This window comes from Engystomops pustulosus, chromosome 2 (assembly GCF_040894005.1).
Source record: "Engystomops pustulosus chromosome 2, aEngPut4.maternal, whole genome shotgun sequence".
Classification (NCBI taxonomy): Eukaryota; Metazoa; Chordata; class Amphibia; order Anura; family Leptodactylidae; genus Engystomops; species Engystomops pustulosus.
The window spans coordinates 189,521,381-189,540,050 of NC_092412.1; positions in this window are offsets into that span (position 1 = coordinate 189,521,381).

Genomic DNA, 18,670 nt, shown 5'->3' on the forward strand with positions numbered 1-18,670 from the left:
GGACATTATACATTGTATAACACAAGTTATGTATAGTAAATATCAGTACCTTCTGAGGGTAAAGTACAATTGCAGAATAAGTTAGATATAACATAAATTTACAACCTTCTCTTTTGAGTCTACAGTAAAAACATTCAGATAAAATAATTTTGTCAGTTAAAATTACTCATCTGAATGAACTTGTAATTTACAGAGTCGAGCATTACAAAAGTTGTATTCTAATTTAGTTTTCCTGAATGTTTTGCTGCTAATCAAACTGAATTTTTATCTGGGGAGCAGATTTCAAAGTTGTTCAGGTTCGCAGTGTTCGACACTTCACTTCACCCTAAACTCATAATGCTCTTGTACTTTTCACCTTCAAATTTACTTTAGTTTTTTAGGTCTATTTTACAGGATGTTTTTTTTCTTGTTTCCTTTCTAGCCCGGCTTGTATTTCTAACACTTCATTGGTATTCTGAAACACATTCTGTAAGGTTATGTCTTCAAGGTTAAAATTCTGATGGTAAGCGTGATTCTAAATCGGAAGATTTCCTTTGAAGTCTCTCTTTTTTATTTTTTTTTACAACTCATTGGGGAAGTAGCAAGGCAATGAGCTAGTGCCTGGAATATTGACATTACAACTTGGTTCATGAACTGGTGTCAAGTGTAATTTTTTGCATAGAATTGCTAGAGTGAGTGCCAGATGTTTTTATGTGACTTACAATAAAATGAAAGTTCTGAAAAGAGCATAATTGTTCTGAATCTTCTAAATCCTTCTCTGTGTGGGACCAGAGGGCATCTGGGCATCCTATTTTTTTTAATATGTGATGACATAATTTAGCACCAGAAATTGATAAATTATAATACTAAAAAAAACAGATTTGAAATATTATTTTGTAGTGACTGTTAATGTACATATGGATATGTTATATTTGGTTTGAGTGGAGCAAACAATAAATTGCTACCCACATAAAACCTTATTAGAATCAGCACACATTCTTTTCTCCAGGTCTCAAAACTACTGATTTGAATAGAATATCTCCTTTTTCTGAATTATTCAGAAATAATGTGTTTGCTTTGCAGCCACAACCTAAAAATTACTATATGCATTGTGTTCATTTATCCAGTTTTTCCATTTTCTGATTATGGCTTCTTTTCAAAATGCTGCTGTTTAGCTGTTCAACACCAATGATTTCATCATGTGACAGATTGTACTTAATTTTGAAAAACTTGGGTGATATGTTTATTGATTTTCAAAATGCAAAATGTTCTTTTTCGACACATAGGAGCTCATTAACAAAATTTTGCATGCTACACTATCGTCAGACTGTGCACCATTTTCGGAGCTTACACAGCTTACAAAGGTATAAAAGAAGTGTCTGCACTGGGATTGTGGCGGACACAATCCTTTTGTGGAGCAGTTGCGCTGGCTTCAATGCAACACAATTTAGGGGGTGTGCCGTTGGATGGTCTGATTGATTCGGACTGAGTGCAGGATTTAACATTCAAATTGTGTCACAAGCCCAAGCACTTACATGCACCACTAAAAATATGGTGAACTCTGTCGGACCTGAGCGGGGAAGCGACACATTCATAATATCGGCGCACAATATTACACAAGTGTATTATAGCCGGACAATGCACTTTCTGTCAACTCCAGTGGCAATATAAGTAAATGTGCCCTAAGTGCAAAATAACATTTACCGAACGTCTGCTTTATGTTGACCTGGATTTTTATGCTTCAAAATATGGGTGCGATTTTTAACATTTTTTTTTTAAAGCTAAATCATACTTTTGAGGGACCTGCTCAGATTTCACATCACTTTGAGAGGCCTTAATTATAGTAAAACTCCATAAATTACAACATTTTAGAAACCACACCCCTCAAAATATGTAAAGCAACCTTAATGAAGTTTGTTAACCCATTAGATTTTTTTCAGGGGTTAAAACAAAATCAGGTGCAATTTTGAAATTTTAATTTTTTTCGATAAATGATCATAGTTTTACAAAAATGTACACCTTTTCAGTGGATAAAATACCAAAACAATCCACAATGTTTGGTACCCAATTTCTCCTGAGTATAACAATAACCCATATGTGGTTATCCCCTTAACAACATGTGACATGTTAGTACGTCACATGTCATCTGGCTTTGTTTGGAGAGGGCTCATATTGCAACAAACACCCACCGGTAACACCCACGATTAATGCTAGCCATCTTGGTGAAGACATCATCGTGGAGCGGTGATCTGGTGACCTGACAGCCTCGGGTTATACATAGACCAGTGGTCTAAATTTAACCATTTCCTTAAAATGTGTGATTTGCACATTGTAATGAATGATGAGGAAAATCTCCATATACTGTCATCCTGTAGTATAGCAGTATATGGTAGGATCAATCAGACAACCTATGTTTAAAGTACTAGGGAATCTGAAAAATAGTAAAATAAGTAAAAAAAGTTTAAAAAAAAAATTAAAAAATGATATAAACATAAATAAACAGGAATAAAATATAAATAAAATCATACACATCTTAGATATCGCTGTGTCCCAAAACATCTGATATATCTGAAAATACATACATCTGAAAATATAAAAACTATTATTTCTAGTGTTTAATCCTTTAATGGAAAATAGTGCCCAAAGTATGTGCAGTGGCTTATGATAAATAACCCCCTAGTGTTCCAATTTGTTGTGTAATAGAGCTGTGAAAGGTTCCAATTTGAGGACTTCAGGCATCCTGGAGCAAAATCTACAGGGGAAGGTGGGGCAGCCTGCTACCTTTTGATCACTTTTTTTTGGCAAATAGTGGAGAATTGGACATTTGGGCTTTATTTTATGTTTCAGTGTTCAGACATTTTGGACATGTGGGATGTCTAACATGTAAATGATATTTATTGTTTATTCGTTCTTTGTGGAAGGGGGCATTTCAATTTTTATTTTATTTTTTGTATTTTTTAAATTTTTTAATTTTTTTTTATTAAGGTCCCTTAGTGTACTTGAATCATAGGGGGTGTGATCACTTTTACAATATACTGCATTGCATATTGTGGATATACTGCCTCTATATTACAGTCTGACTGTAATACAAAATGCCTGATTACAGTTGGGAGCCTCTAACAGGCTCCCAGCTCTAGTTGCAACTGATCAGCTCTCTTTTATGAGGTCACAGGGACACCAATCAGCATTTAAAGATGGCAGCACCCAAGAGCAGTGCTGTTAGGTTAAAAATCAACTGTGACACTTTACAGGTAAACTGCAAGTACCAACCATAACAGTGACGGGCAGCTGCGTAATATGGAGAGGGTTTGGTTCTTGAGTCCTCTCAATATACCCCTTCAATTTCCAAAGTCATTAATTTCTTTATAGAATGAATAAATGGTACAAATCAAAATTATATTAAAAATATTTCTCATATTAACATACAGTGAAACAATAACCACAATTGCTTTGAAAATGGATTACTAGTAGTGACGGCTGAACTCAAACTTGAAATTCTGTTTAGATCCAGGTTCGAGTACCTTACCTGAACGACACACCCAGTAACACCCACGATCGGTGCTGGTATAGATCATAGGTATTAAGTGTTTAAATGCCACTGGCAAAGTTCCTGTACACCGCAATTTTGGGGAGTATTGGCACTCTCTATGATGTTATTGGGGAGCACTTATCCTCCCCAAAATAAAATTGTGCAGCACTTAATGTAAGTGACTGTGCACATATGCCGCATTTTTCCAGTAGCATTTTATCAAATAACACCTGCCATCAGTCCCAGCACCGGTCACAGTTATTACAGGTTGTGGATTGAGATGGACCTGAACCCAAACTCGAAGTTTTGATGAAGTGATTTTGAACTTTGAGGTTTTGGTCTGCTCTACACTAATTACAAGTGGTGTTTTACCCAAGAAGATGATCAGTATGCATAATATATGGTATTTTAAATTCTTAATAATAAAATCTTAATAATATATGGATTTTAAATCTTTCAAAAAGAATTTTGTTTGTTAAACTGAATTGCACCCTCTAAGAAGTGGTCTTTTGGAATTATTTCACTGCATGTAGTACTGTTGTAAAATGTTCTAGTAATATACTGACTTGCTAATTCTGTGAGGACTTTTTTATGCAGCAATTGATTTATAGTCACCTTATTTGCATCACAAAAAGGAAAGCATAGCAATAAAAGATAACACTATCATTGCCTCTATTACCATTGCCATCTCCCATTGCACAATGAATTCTATAGAAAATAACACTAATGACCTGTCTTTACATCACTAATGAAAATACATGATCCTACTACCTCATGTTAAATATCGTGAGCTCATTCCCCTCTGGTTATCTGCAATGCTATTTTTTTGCTATTTTTGTAGGTTATACGATTCTTGGCTTGTTCTGTGACCATTCTTTTTTGTTTTTGATTCTGTTCCTTATATGCCATCTCAGTTGTGACCCAGATTTTGTCGTAGGGAGGAATTGTCTTTGTGGTTGTCCCGTATGTACTAGAAAAGCAGGTAGGGTTGTTGGTGGTCTTAAGTTTTATGGTGTATTGTTCTTTTTGCTGTTCCCATTAAACCATCATTACATCGATACTGACAATAGTCATTTCTTTAAGTTATCTCCTTGTAATTCCCCACTTTGCGCCATAACTTCTATATAGATAACATCACTAACCCACTACTTACTATAGATGGTTTCACAGTGTATCCACTTCCCCTCACTCCACAATGAACTTTATATAGGTAACACCAGTGACCAATGATTATATTACTGTGTATAACTCCCCCACCCCTATATGGTCTCTATATAAATGACACCTCTGATCCATCATTACATCATTAAGGACAATAGATGCTGTCTAATTGACTAATAGACAACAGTCAATGTCTAGACAATTCACTTATTGACCCCAATGGGTTTGCTCCTGTCTCTGTTTATGGCTAATAGGCTGCTGTGAAACAAATCCCTAAAGGCTGCTTATGGAGATAAAACTAATTGGATTTTTGGATTTTTTTAAAATTCTTTTAAAAAAAAATTAAAAAACAAATCGACATATTTGACAAACATTATGTTTTATCCTCTAGTTTTATTAAAGCAAAGTGACATTGAAACTTTCCCTAAAATGAGATAATTAGAGATGAGCGAACACTAAAATGCTCGGGTACTCGTTATTCGAGACGAACTTTTCCCGATGCTCGAGTGCTCGTCTCGAATAACGAACCCCATTGAAGTCAATGGGAGACTCGAGCATTTTTCAAGGGGACCAAGGCTCTGCACAGGGAAGCTTGGCCAAACACCTGGGAACCTCAGAAAAGGATGGAAACACCACGGAAATGGACAGGAAACAGCAGGGGCAGCATGCATGGATGCCTCTGAGGCTGCTTAATCGCACCATTATGCCGAAATTATGGGCAACAGCATGGCCATGACAGAGTGACAGAATGAAGCTAGATAGCATGTAAAACATCCAATAATTGACCCTGACACTATAGGGGACGGCATGCAGAGGCAGAGGCAGCGGCAGCAGGCTAGAGAGTGGCATGGCGACATACCCTAATTGGACTCAGGCTTCAAACCAATGGGTGTCAGAGAGGAACCAAAGGAGGTGAGCAAGAAGCGCTCAAATAATATCGGTACATGATAAAAGTTTGCCAGTATATTTTGTGGATTACACAGCAGGGTGGCGACAAAGTTAACATGGAAGCCATGAAAACAACCCAAAATTCTGCCTGACACAGCTCGTTTGATAAGGGGACCATGTATGCTTACAGTTCATGCCAGTCGCTGCACTGGCTGCCAGTCTCCTTTCGAATACAGTTTAAAATAATAATAACCCTCATCCATAAAGCTCTGTATAATGCTGCACCCCCCTACCTCTCCTCTCTTATCTCAGTCTATCGCCCAACCCGTGCTCTTAGATCCGCCAGTGATCTTAGATTAACCTCTACCCTAGTGCGGACCTCCCACTCGCGTCTCCAAGACTTCTCTAGAGCTGCACCAATTCTATGGAATGCTCTGCCCTGGACTATCAGACTAATACCTAACCTCCAAAGTTTCAAACGTGCTCTTAAAACCCATTTCTTTAGGCAAGCCTATAACACTCATTAACTGCATGAAGTTTTAACTCTTCTACTAACCCGTCCTGTGTCGTCCTCCCATCTGTTATCCAGCAACCAACAGGCACCAGACTTCTCTGCAGTCCCATTCACCCTGGACCTGGTATATAAGATGACGGCTGAGTGGTTCAAGCGACAGCAATTCCATTTATTATATTTTTTTCTATTCCCTAAGAAGAATGGCTTGACCATTAAATATTCTTTTACCTCGTGTTACCCCATCATCTTCATAAACCGTAAGCTCTGGCGAGCAGGGACCTCACTCCTGTTGTTCCATACAAATGTTGTGCTCTGTTACATTACATTTGTATTTGTTTCCTATGATTTGTAAAGCGCTACAGAATATGATGACGCTATATAAATAAAGATTATTATTATTATTATTATGGAGGCAGTGAACTAGTAGTAGATTAACCCCTACGGGACACAGCATCTTTTGGCCTAAAGGACGCGGACCCATTTTTCAAATCTGCCCTGTGTCACTATAAGTGGTTATAGCGTGGGAACGCTATGAGAAATCCAGGGGATTTTGAGATTGTTTTCTCGTGACACATTGTACTTCAAATTAGTTTAAAAATTTGGATGAAATCTTTTGCGTTTAGTTATGAAAAAAAACAAAATTTGGCAAAAAATTGGAAAAATTCTATATTTTCAATGTTCTAAATTCTCTACTTTTGATGCAGATAGTCATAGCACCCAAATAAATTCATAACTTACATTTCCCAAATGTCTGCTTTATGTTGGCATGGTTTTTTTAAGATTCCACATATTTTACTAGAATGTTCTGAGGCTCAGAATTTAGGTATCATTTTTCACATTTTTTGTAAAATCACCAAAACCCGTACTTAGATGGACCTGCTCAACTTCTAATTGACACTGAGAGGCCTAAATAATAGCTAGACTCATAAATTACCCCATTGTGGAAACTACACACCTCAACGTATGAAAAACCACTTTTAAGAAGTTTGTTAACCCTTTAGGTGTTTTATAGGGGTTAAAACAAAACGGAGGTGCAGTCTGAAAATTGTAATATTTTTTCACAATACACTCATTTTGGGTGGAAAATTAAACATTTACAATGGATTAAATGAAAAAAGGCTCCACAAAGTTTGATACCCAATTTCTCCCGAGTACACCGATACCCTATATGTGGTGGTAACCTGCTGTATGGGCGCACGGCTGGGCATAGGAGGGAAGGAGGCGCCATCCAGATCCGATTTGCTATGTCACATTGTACAGGCTATAATTTTTTTCTTTTTTTATTGAGGACCTATAGGGGCTTATTTCTTTTGCCACATGAGATGCACTTTTTTAATTTTAGCATCACCGTCTTTCATATGCATAACTTTTTTATTTTTCACCTCACAAATCTGTTTAAGGGCTTATTTTTTGCGAGAAGGATTGTTCTTTTTAGTGGTCTTATTTTAGATTGCGTAACTTTTTTAAATCACTTTTTAGAGCATTTTTAAAGGGCATTAATAAAAAATCATCTTTTTTTCAGAGAGAGTTTTTTGAGGTTGTTTTTTACGGGGTTCACTTTGCGGATCTAATAACGATTCTGTTTTATTATGCAGATTGTTACGGACGCAGGGATACCAAATATGTGGGGGTTTTGTGTATTTTATTCAATTGTACTGAATAAAAACTAATTTGGAGAAAATCTTATTCATTTTAGCATCACCATCTATTCATATGCATAACTTTTTTATTTTTTGGCTGACAAATCTGGTTAGGGGCTTATTTTTTGCGAGAACAGTTGTTCTTTTTAGTGGGCTTATTTTAGAGTGCATAAAATTTTTTAAATCACTTTTTAGAGCATTTTTTATAGGGTATTAATTAAAAATTATCTTTTTTTCGGAACGTTTTTTGCGTTTTTTTCCTCCGGCGTTTACCGTGCGGGTCCAGTAACAATTCTGTTTTATTATGCAGATTGTTACGGACGCGGCAATACCAAACATGCGGGGGTTTTTTGTGTTTTTATGTTTTTTATACTTTATTAAGTGTTTTTATGGGAAAGTGACATTTTAGGGGCTTATATTTTTATGTATTTATTTTTTATTTATTATAATGTGTAGTGTTAAGTGTTTTTGCATAATTTTACTTCTACATACTTGAACTTAAACCAGTGATACTCTGATCACTGGTTTAAGTTCAATACACTGCTCTACAATACTATTTTATTGTAGAGCAGTGTAAACTGTCTAAGCATGCTTGCGCATGCTCAGACAGTTTGCAGTCAGACCCGGAAGGGTTCTGGCTGCCATGGAAACCGGGCAGCTCCGGGGCACATGCCAGTCCTCGGAGCTGCCCAGGAGAGGATCGGATCCCCCGGTAAGCGGCACGGGGGATCCGATCCATAGGGGGAAGACCCTTACACGCCGCGGTCATGCTTGACCGCGGCGTGTAAGGGGTTAACACCCGCGATCGGAGTCGGCTCCGATCGCGGGTGTTAGCGCAGGCTGTCAGCTGTACTAGACAGCTGACAGCCGCTGCTTCTGGTACCGGCTCCGTTCGTGAGCCGGTGCCAGAAGCAGGACGTTATAGTGCGTCCTGGTGCGCTAAGTATCTAGCCACCGGGACGTACTATAACGTCCAGGTGCGCCTAGGGGTTAAAGGTGCTGCAACTATGTTAGTTGGATCTTGGGATGGAGCTGGCGCTCTGCAGCCAGGCGAGCTTTTGCCAATCCAAGCCCCTGTCTCTAGGCTACTCCCCAAACAGCACTTCTAAGAACCTTTTGTATAAGATCAAGTGTAGTAGCGTTCTTATAAGTTTAGGATATGGCGGGTGAGGGGAATGTAAACAGATGCGCAAGAAGCGCTGAAATAATATCCCTAAATGGTAAAAGTTTGCAAGTATATTTTGTGGATTACACAGCAGGGTGGCGACAAAGTTAACAACTTTGATGTGGAATGCCCTGTAATAGCTCTTGGGCGGTGTGCCTTTTATCGCCTAGGCTCAGCAGTTTCAGCACCGCCTGCTGTCGCTTAGCGACGGCACTGCTGCTGTGCCTAGAGCTACCGACTGATGGCGCCATGCCCACGGATGGTAATTCGGAGGAGGAGGAGGTGGAGGAGGGGTGGGAGGAGGTATAGTAGGCCTTTGAGACCTGGACCGAGGTAGGCCCCGCAATTCTCTGCGTCGGCAGTATATGACCAGCCCCAGGGTCAGACTCGGTCCCAGCCTGCACCAAGTTAAGTGTAGTAGCGTTCTTATAAGTTTGGGATATGGCGGGTGAGGGGAATGTAAACAGATGCGCAAGAAGCGCATGATGCGCATGGAGCTGGCGCTCCGCTGCCAGGCGAGCTTTCGCCAATTCAAGCCCCTGTCTCTAGGCTACTCCCCAAACAGCACTTCTAAGAACCTTTTGTATAAGATCAAGTGTAGTAGCGTTCTTATAAGTTTAGGATATGCCGGGTGAGGGGAATGTAAACAGATGCGCAAGAAGCGCATGATGCGCATGGAGCTGGCGCTCCGCTGCCAGGCGAGCTTTCGCCAATTCAAGCCCCTGTCTCTAGGCTACTCCCCAAACAGCACTTCTAAGAACCTTTTGTATAAGATCAAGTGTAGTAGCGTTCTTATAAGTTTAGGATATGCCGGGTGAGGGGAATGTAAACAGATGCGCAAGAAGCGCATGATGCGCATGGAGCTGGCGCTCCGCTGCCAGGCGAGCTTTCGCCAATTCAAGCCCCTGTCTCTAGGCTACTCCCCAAACAGCACTTCTAAGAACCTTTTGTATAAGATCAAGTGTAGTAGCGTTCTTATAAGTTTAGGATATGCCGGGTGAGGGGAATGTAAACAGATGCGCAAGAAGCGCTGAAATAATATCCCTAAATGGTAAAAGTTTGCCAGTATATTTTGTGGATAACACAGCAGGGTGGCGACAAAGTTAACAACTTTGATGTGGAATCCATGAAAACAACCCAAATTTCTGCCTGACACACCTCGTTTGATAAAGGGACGATGTATGGAGGCAGCTATATGGACGACTTTTGGAGGTAGCAATGGAGACAACGTGTGGAGGCTGCTATGGAGACAATTTAATTTGGATAGTGCCTGTATGTGGCAGTCCCAAACATTTTTCAAACCAGAGGAGCAGGTAGGTGGCCCTCCAGTAAAATGGAATAGATTGAGTGCCTGTATGTGGCAGTCCCAAAAATGTTTCAAACCAGAGGAGCAGGTAGGTGGCCCTGCAGTAAAATGGAATAGATTGAGTGCCTGTATGTGGCAGTCCCAAAAATTTTTCAAACCAGAGGAGCAGGTAGGTGGCCCTCCAGTAAAATGGAATAGATTGAGTGCCTGTATGTGGCAGTCCCAAAAATGTTTCAAACCAGAGGAGCAGGTAGGTGGCCCTGCAGTAAAATGGAATAGATTGAGTGCCTGTATGTGGCACTCACAAAAATTGTTTCAAACAGAGGACCGGGTAGGTGGCCCTCCAGAAAAATTAAATGCATGAAGTACTATAGCAAGAGCCAGTGGGCCCTGTCAAAAAATAGCCATTTTCCTCTGCTTTACTGTACAAAGAGGAGGAGAAGGAGGAAAATGAGGAGGAGGAGGAGTGGATCAATTATTCAGGTTGAGCTTCCTTCACCTGGTGGAGATTGGAAATTCTGAGAAATCCAGCCTTTATTCATTTTAATAAGCGTCAGCCTGTCAGCGCTGTCAGTCGACAGGCGTGTACGCTTATCGGTGATGATGCCACCAGCTGCACTGAAAACCCGCTCGGACAAGACGCTAGCGGCAGGGCAGGCAAGAACCTCCAAGGCGTACAGCGCCAGTTCGTGCCACATGTCCAGCTTTGAAACCCAGTAGTTGTAGGGAGCTGTGTGATCATTTAGGACGATGGTATGGTCAGCTACGTACTCCCTCACCATCTTTCTGTAAAGATCAGCCCTACTCTGCCGAGACTGGGGACAGGTGACAGTGTCTTGCTGGGGTGACATAAAGCTGGCAAAAGCCTTGTAAAGCGTACCCTTGCCAGTGCTGGACAAGCTGCCTGCTCGCCTACTCTCCCTCGCTACTTGTCCCGCAGAACTACGCACTCTGCCGCTAGCGCTGTCAGAAGGGAAATACTGTTTCAGCTTGTGCACCAGGGCCTGCTGGTATTCATGCATTCTCACACTCCTTTCCTCTCCAGGGATGAGAGTGGAAAGATTTTGCTTGTACCGTGGGTCCAGGAGAGTGAACACCCAGTAATCGGTGCTGGAATAAATTCTTTGAACGCGAGGGTCACGGGATAGGCAGCCTAGCATGAAATCTGCCATATGCGCCAGAGTACCAACGCGTAAGAATTCACTCCCCTCACTGGCCTGACTGTCCATTTCCTCCTCCTCCAACTCCTCCAACTCCTCTTCTTCTGCCCATACACGCTGAACAGTAAAGGACTCAACAATGGTCCCCTCTTGTGTCTCACCAACATTCTCCTCCTCTTCCTCCTCATCCTCCTCCACCTCCACCTCCTCCGATATGCGCTGAGAAACAGACCTGAGGGTGCTTTGGCTATCAACAAGGGAATATTCTTCCCCTGTCTCTTGTGACGAGCGCAAAGCTTCCGACTTCATGCTGACCAGAGAGTTTTTCAACAGGCCAAGCAGCGGGATGGTGAGGCTGATGATGGCGGCATCGCCACTGACCATCTGTGTTGACTCCTCAAAGTTACTCAGCACCTGACAGATACCAGACATCCACGTCCACTCCTCATTGTAGACTTGAGGAAGCTGACTGACCTGACTACCAGTTCTGGTGGAAGTTGACATCTGGCAGTCTACAATCGCTCTGCGCTGCTGGTAAACTCTGGATAACATGGTCAGTGTTGAATTCCACCTCGTGGGCACGTCGCACAACAGTCGGTGAGCGGGCAGTTGGAGGCGGCGCTGCGCTGCCCTGAGAGTGGCAGCATCTGGGCTGGACTTCCTGAAATGCGCACAGATGCGGCGCACCTTCGTGAGCAAATCAGACAGATTGGGGTATGTCTTGAGGAAACGCTGAACTATCAGATTTAACACATGGGCCAGGCATGGCACATGTGTCAGTCTGCCGAGTTGCAGAGCCGCCACCAGGTTACGGCCAGTGTCACACACAACCATTCCCGGCTTGAGGTTCAGCGGTGCCAGCCACAGATCAGTCTGCGCCGTGATGCCCTGTAATAGCTCTTGGGCGGTGTGCCTTTTGTCGCCTAGGCTCAGCAGTTTGAGCACCGCCTGCTGTCGCTTAGCGACGGCACTGCTGCTGTGCCTAGAGCTACCGACTGATGGCGCCGTGCCCACGGATGGTAGTTCGGAGGAGGAGGTGGAGGAGGGGTGGGAGGAGGAGGAGGCATAGTAGGCCTGAAACACCTGGACCGAGGTAGGCCCCGCAATCCTCGGCGTCGGCAGTATATGAGCAGCCCCAGTGTCAGACTCGGTCCCAGCCTCCACCAAGTTAACCCAATGTGCCGTCAGCGATATATAGTGGCCCTGCCCGGCAGCACTCGTCCACGTGTCCGTGGTCAGGTGGACCTTGTCAGAAACGGCGTTGGTCAGGGCACGGATGATGTTGTCTGACACGTGCTGGTGCAGGGCTGGGACGGCACATCGGGAAAAGTAGTGGCGGCTGGGGACCGAATACCGAGGGGCGGCCGCCGCCATGAGGTTGCGAAAGGCCTCGGTCTCTACTAGCCTATAGGGCAGCATCTCCAGGCTAAGCAATCTGGAGATGTGCACATTAAGGGCTTGGGCGTGCGGGTGGGTTGCACTATATTTGCGTTTCCGCTCCAGCGTCTGGGGTATGGAGAGCTGAACGCTGGTGGATGCTGTGGAGGATCGTGGAGGCGACGATGGGGTTTTTGTGGCAGGGTCCTGGGCAGGGGGCTGACTAGCAGCTGACACAGGGGAAGGAGCAGTGGTGTGCACGGCCGGAGGTGAACGGGCTTGTTGCCACTGAGTGGGGTGTTTAGCATTCATATGCCTGCGCATACTGGTGGTAGTTAAGCTAGTAGTGGTGGAACCCCTGCTGAGCCTGGTTTGGCAAATGTTGCACACCACAGTCCATCGGTCATCCGGTGTTTCCTTAAAGAACCTCCAGACTTCTGAAGATCTAGCCCTCGCCGCAGGAGCCCTCGCCACGGGAGCTTCACTAGTTGACACATTTGGCGCTGATGCACCAGCTCTGGCCCTGCCTCTCCGTCTGGCCCCACCACTGCCTCTTCCAACCTGTTCTGGTCGAGGACTCTCCTCCGTCTCAGAAGCACTGTGTTCACCCGGCCTCTCAACCCAGCTTGGGTCTGTCACCTCATCATCCTCCGATCCCTCAGTCTGCTCCCCCCTCGGACTTCCTGCCCTGACAACAACTTCCCCACTGTCTGACAACCGTGTCTCCTCATCGTCGGACACCTCTTTACACACTTCCACTACGTCAAGAAGGTCATCATCACCCACAGACTGTGACTGTTGGAAAACCTGGGCATCGGAAAATTGCTCAGCAGCAACCGGACAAGTGGTTTGTGACTGTGGGAAGGGTCCAGAAAACAGTTCCTCAGAGTATGCCGGTTCAAATGCCAAATTTTCCTGGGAGGGGGCAGACTGGGGGGGGAGGAGGCTGAGGTGCAGGAGCTGGAGGAGTGGCGATTTCGGTGACATGGGTGGACTGCGTGGAAGACTGACTGGTGGTGGACAAATTGCTCGAAGCATTGTCAGCAATCCACGACATCACCTGTTCGCACTGTTCTGGCCTCAACAGTGCTCTACCACGAGTCCCAGTAACTTCAGACATGAACCTAGGGAGTGTAGCTCTGCGGCGTTCCCCTGCTCCCTCATCAGCAGGTGGTGTCTCACCCCGCCCAGGACCACGGCCTCTGACCCCTGCAGTAGTTGGACGCCCACGTCCCCGCCCTCGTCCTCTACCCCTAGCCCTCGGGTTAAACATTTTTAAAATGAGAGTTATAACTTTATTTTTTTTTTTACTTTATTTTTTTTTTTTTTGTGTTTTTTTTTTTTTTTTTGTGTTTTTTTTTTTTTTTTGAGTTTTTAAAACCAAACAATGCTATCCTATTGCTATGGCTATTTTCTAGCCAAGTATCAAAGCACACTACTATGCCAGATGAGATGACACTGAGTTAGTGCCTAATTGAAATCCAACCCCTACTAAATTTTCCCACTTCGGTCTTTGCTATGGATATGTGCGTCACTAAGCGCAGAACACAGCGGTGGCAAGTCTCACTACAAATTGCTCAGAATTGGCTAGTACATGCACTGCAGAAAGTACAGCCACCAGCAGATCAACCAGAAATCAAATATATAGAACGCTACTGTATGCGTAAGTAAGCTCTTTGTATTCTCCTATGGCTATTTTCTAGCCAAGTATCAAAGCACACTACTATGCCAGATGAGATGACACTGAGTTAGTGCCTAATTGAAATCCAACCCCTACTAAATTTTCCCACTTCGGTCTTTGCTATGGATATGTGCGTCACTAAGCGCAGAACACAGCGGTCGCAAGTCTCACTACAAATTGCTCAGAATTGGCTAGTACATGCACTGCAGAAAGTACAGCCACCAGCAGATCAACCAGAAATCAAATATATAGAACGCTACTGTATGCGTAAGTAAGCTCTTTGTATTCTCCTATGGCTATTTTCTAGCCAAGTATCAAAGCACACTACTATGCCAGATGAGATGACACTGAGTTAGTGCCTAATTGAAATCCAACCCCTACTAAATTTTCCCACTTCGGTCTTTGCTATGGATATGTGCGTCACTAAGCGCAGAACACAGCGGTCGCAAGTCTCACTACAAATTGCTCAGAATTGGCTAGTACATGCACTGCAGAAAGTACAGCCACCAGCAGATCAACCAGAAATCAAATATATAGAACGCTACTGTATGCGTAAGTAAGCTCTTTGTATTCTCCTATGGCTATTTTCTAGCCAAGTATCAAAGCACACTACTATGCCAGATGAGATGACACTGAGTTAGTGCCTAATTGAAATCCAACCCCTACTAAATTTTCCCACTTCGGTCTTTGCTATGGATATGTGCGTCACTAAGCGCAGAACACAGCGGTCGCAAGTCTCACTACAAATTGCTCAGAATTGGCTAGTACATGCACTGCAGAAAGTACAGCCACCAGCAGATCAACCAGAAATCAAATATATAGAACGCTACTGTATGCGTAAGTAAGCTCTTTGTATTCTCCTATGGCTATTTTCTAGCCAAGTATCAAAGCACACTACTATGCCAGATGAGATGACACTGAGTTAGTGCCTAATTGAAATCCAACCCCTACTAAATTTTCCCACTTCGGTCTTTGCTATGGATATGTGCGTCACTAAGCGCAGAACACAGCGGTCGCAAGTCTCACTACAAATTGCTCAGAATTGGCTAGTACATGCACTGCAGAAAGTACAGCCACCAGCAGATCAACCAGAAATCAAATATATAGAACGCTACTGTATGCGTAAGTAAGCTCTTTGTATTCTCCTATGGCTATTTTCTAGCCAAGTATCAAAGCACACTACTGCCAGATGAGATGACACTGAGTTAGTGCCTAATTGAAATCCAACCCCTACTAAATTTTCCCACTTCGGTCTTTGCTATGGATATGTGTGCCACTAAGAGCTAAACACAACGGTAGCAAGTCCCCCTGCTAATTCCTCACAAAATGGTACTAGATGCAAATTAAAATAAAAAAAGTAGAACGTTATTGTAGCCCTAAGAAGGGCTGTTGGGTTCTTTGAGAATCACTCCTGCCTAACAGTAAGCTAATAGAACACCCTAACGCTTTCCCTGACCAGCAGCAGCTCTCTCCCTAGCGGCATCCAGACACAGAATGATCCGAGCAGCGCGGGCAGCGGCTAGTCTATCCCAGGGTCACCTGATCTGGCCAGCCAACCACTGCTATCGACGTGTAAGGGTACCACGTCATGCTGGGTGGAGTGCAGAGTCTCCTGGCTTGTGATTGGCTCTGTTTCTGGCCGCCAAAAAGCAAAACGGCGGGAGCTGCCATTTTCTCGAGCGGGCGAAGTATTCGTCCGAGCAACGAGCAGTTTCGAGTACCCTAATGCTCGACCGAGCATCAAGCTCGGACGAGCATGTTCGCTCATCTCTAGAGATAATCCCACATCAAATAATTTGGTCATCTTCATCTCTAAGTGACTTATTTAGTTATTTTGCATTCAAGTTTGTAATAACTATAGCGTTGCTATTTCTCACTTCTCAGTCTTTAAATCTGTAATTTCTATATTGAATGTGTTGGACCTAAAATCAAGTAAAGTAGGCAATCATTAAAAAATATGACTGTACGTATATTAAAACCAATTGGAGGCCATGCATCAATGAGAGCTGCTGCATACTGGAAGCTTATAAAGAAAAGCTACCGTACCTAATGACTTTACACAAAAGATAATTTTGTTACAGAGCGGGTGATATTATTCTTCATGATCAGTTTTTGGTAGTCATTTTACTAGTACTACAAAATAATCAGCTCTACCTCTTCATCTTCTAAGCTCATCATTCCCCATGTGAAAAGTCTGATAAATCATCTTTATTCCAATAACTATAATGCAATTTACCATTTGCTTCTAGGAAAAGATCAGTATTATATATAAACACACATACACACATAAAATAGGCGAACATTCTCAGAGTTCAATAACTCCCAGAAATGCTGTTTAAATATGATTAGATGGATCTAAAATAATTATTCTTAAGTAAAATCTTTCAGGCCAAGACTTTTTCTTCAATATCTTTACTGTCATTTGGATGGTAAATTTCTATCGTATAATTTGCAAAACCACTTATGATTTTTTAAAACCTAATAAACTCAAAAAGTGTTCCAGAAATTTCAAGCCATTGTCATTAACCCCTTAAGGACGGAGGGTTTTCCGGCTCATTTCTCGCTCTCCAACTTCAAAAATCCATAACTTTTTCATTTTTCCGTGTACAGACCTGTGTGAGGGCTTATTTTGTGCGTAACAAATTTTAATTTCCCGTAATGTTATTTATTTTAACATGCCGTGTACTGCGAAGCTGAAAAAAAATTCCAAATGTGGAAAAATTGAAAAAAAACCGCACGTGCGTCACGTTCTTGTGGGCTCAGTTTTTACGACTTTCACTCTTCGCTCCAAATAATATGCCTACTTTATTCTTTGGTTCGGTGCGATCGCGGTGATACCAAATTTATATAGGTTTTATTGTGTTTTAATACATTTTAAAAAATTAAACGAATGTGTACAAAAAAGAAAAAATTTTTTTTGCCATCTTCTGACGCTAATAACTTTTTCATACTTTGGCGCACGGAGCTGGGGGAGGGGTCATTTTTTGCGAAATGAGGCGACGTTTTCATTGCTACCATTTTGAGGTCTGTGCGACATTTTGATCATTTTTTATTTCATTTTTTATGTTATGTAAAAAGGTGTAAAAGTCGCATTTCGGACATTTGGGCGCCATTTCCCGCCTCGGAGGTCACCGCCGGCCGTAACCGTTTTTATATTTTGATAGATCGGGCATTTTGGGACGCGGTGATACCTAATATGTTTGTGATTTTTACTGTTTATTATGTTTTATATCCGTTCTAGGGAAAGGGGGGTGATTTGAACTTTTAATATTTTATTAATTTTTTTTATTTTTTAAACTTTTTTTTTTATTTTTTTTTTCACTATCTTTTAGACCATCTAGGGTACATTAACCCTAGATAGTCAGATCGCTCCTACCATATACTGCAATACTTCTGTATTGCAATATATGGCATTTTTGCAGCACATTCATTACAATGAGCCACTGGCTCATTGTAACGAATCTGCAGCTGCCAGATAGCCTCGTGTCAAAAGAAGACACGAGGCTACCATAGCAACCGATCGCCGCCCCCCGATGACGTTCGGGGGCGTGGCGATCGAAAAAAAGATGGCAGCGCCCACGCGCCGCCGTCTTTTAAACGCCGCCCGCGACTTTGCGGGCGGCGTTTAGAGGGTTAATAGCCGCGATCGGTGCAAGCACCGACCGCGGTTATTAGCGGTGGGGGTTTTGTGCAATATGCAAAAACCCCCACCTCTGTATGAAGAGGACTCAGCCCGTGAGCCCTCTTCATACAGCCCTTATACCTCTGCGCCGTAGAGCTACGGCGCAGAGCGTTAAGGGGTTAAATGAAATTAAAGGGCTTTTCCACAAACAAACACTCATTCTCCCGGGGAGGATGAAGATCTTGATCGGAAAGGAACCATTTCAATCATGGGAATCCTCATTTCCTTATGAGAATGGAGCAGTAGTAGCAGGCATGACCTGAGATATATTCAATTATATGGGACTTTGGGAGCAATGTTCTTAGTTATCTCATTCAGTCCCATGGAAGTCAATGGGACTGAATGAGACTGAATCAAGCATTTTTCTTGCATGTGAATTGCTGCTCAATTCACAAAAGTGACAAGGAGACGACAGTTTTATCATTGGGGATATATGTTGTCTATAAAAGATTTTTTAACATTTCTGAAATAAATGCATGTTAAATTGGACATTTAACAACATTGACAAGTAGGGTCCAGTTCAGTCAAACCTGAAAATTCTGCACCAGGGGTATTGCACATTAAATGCTGACAGCAAAGCAGCTTTGC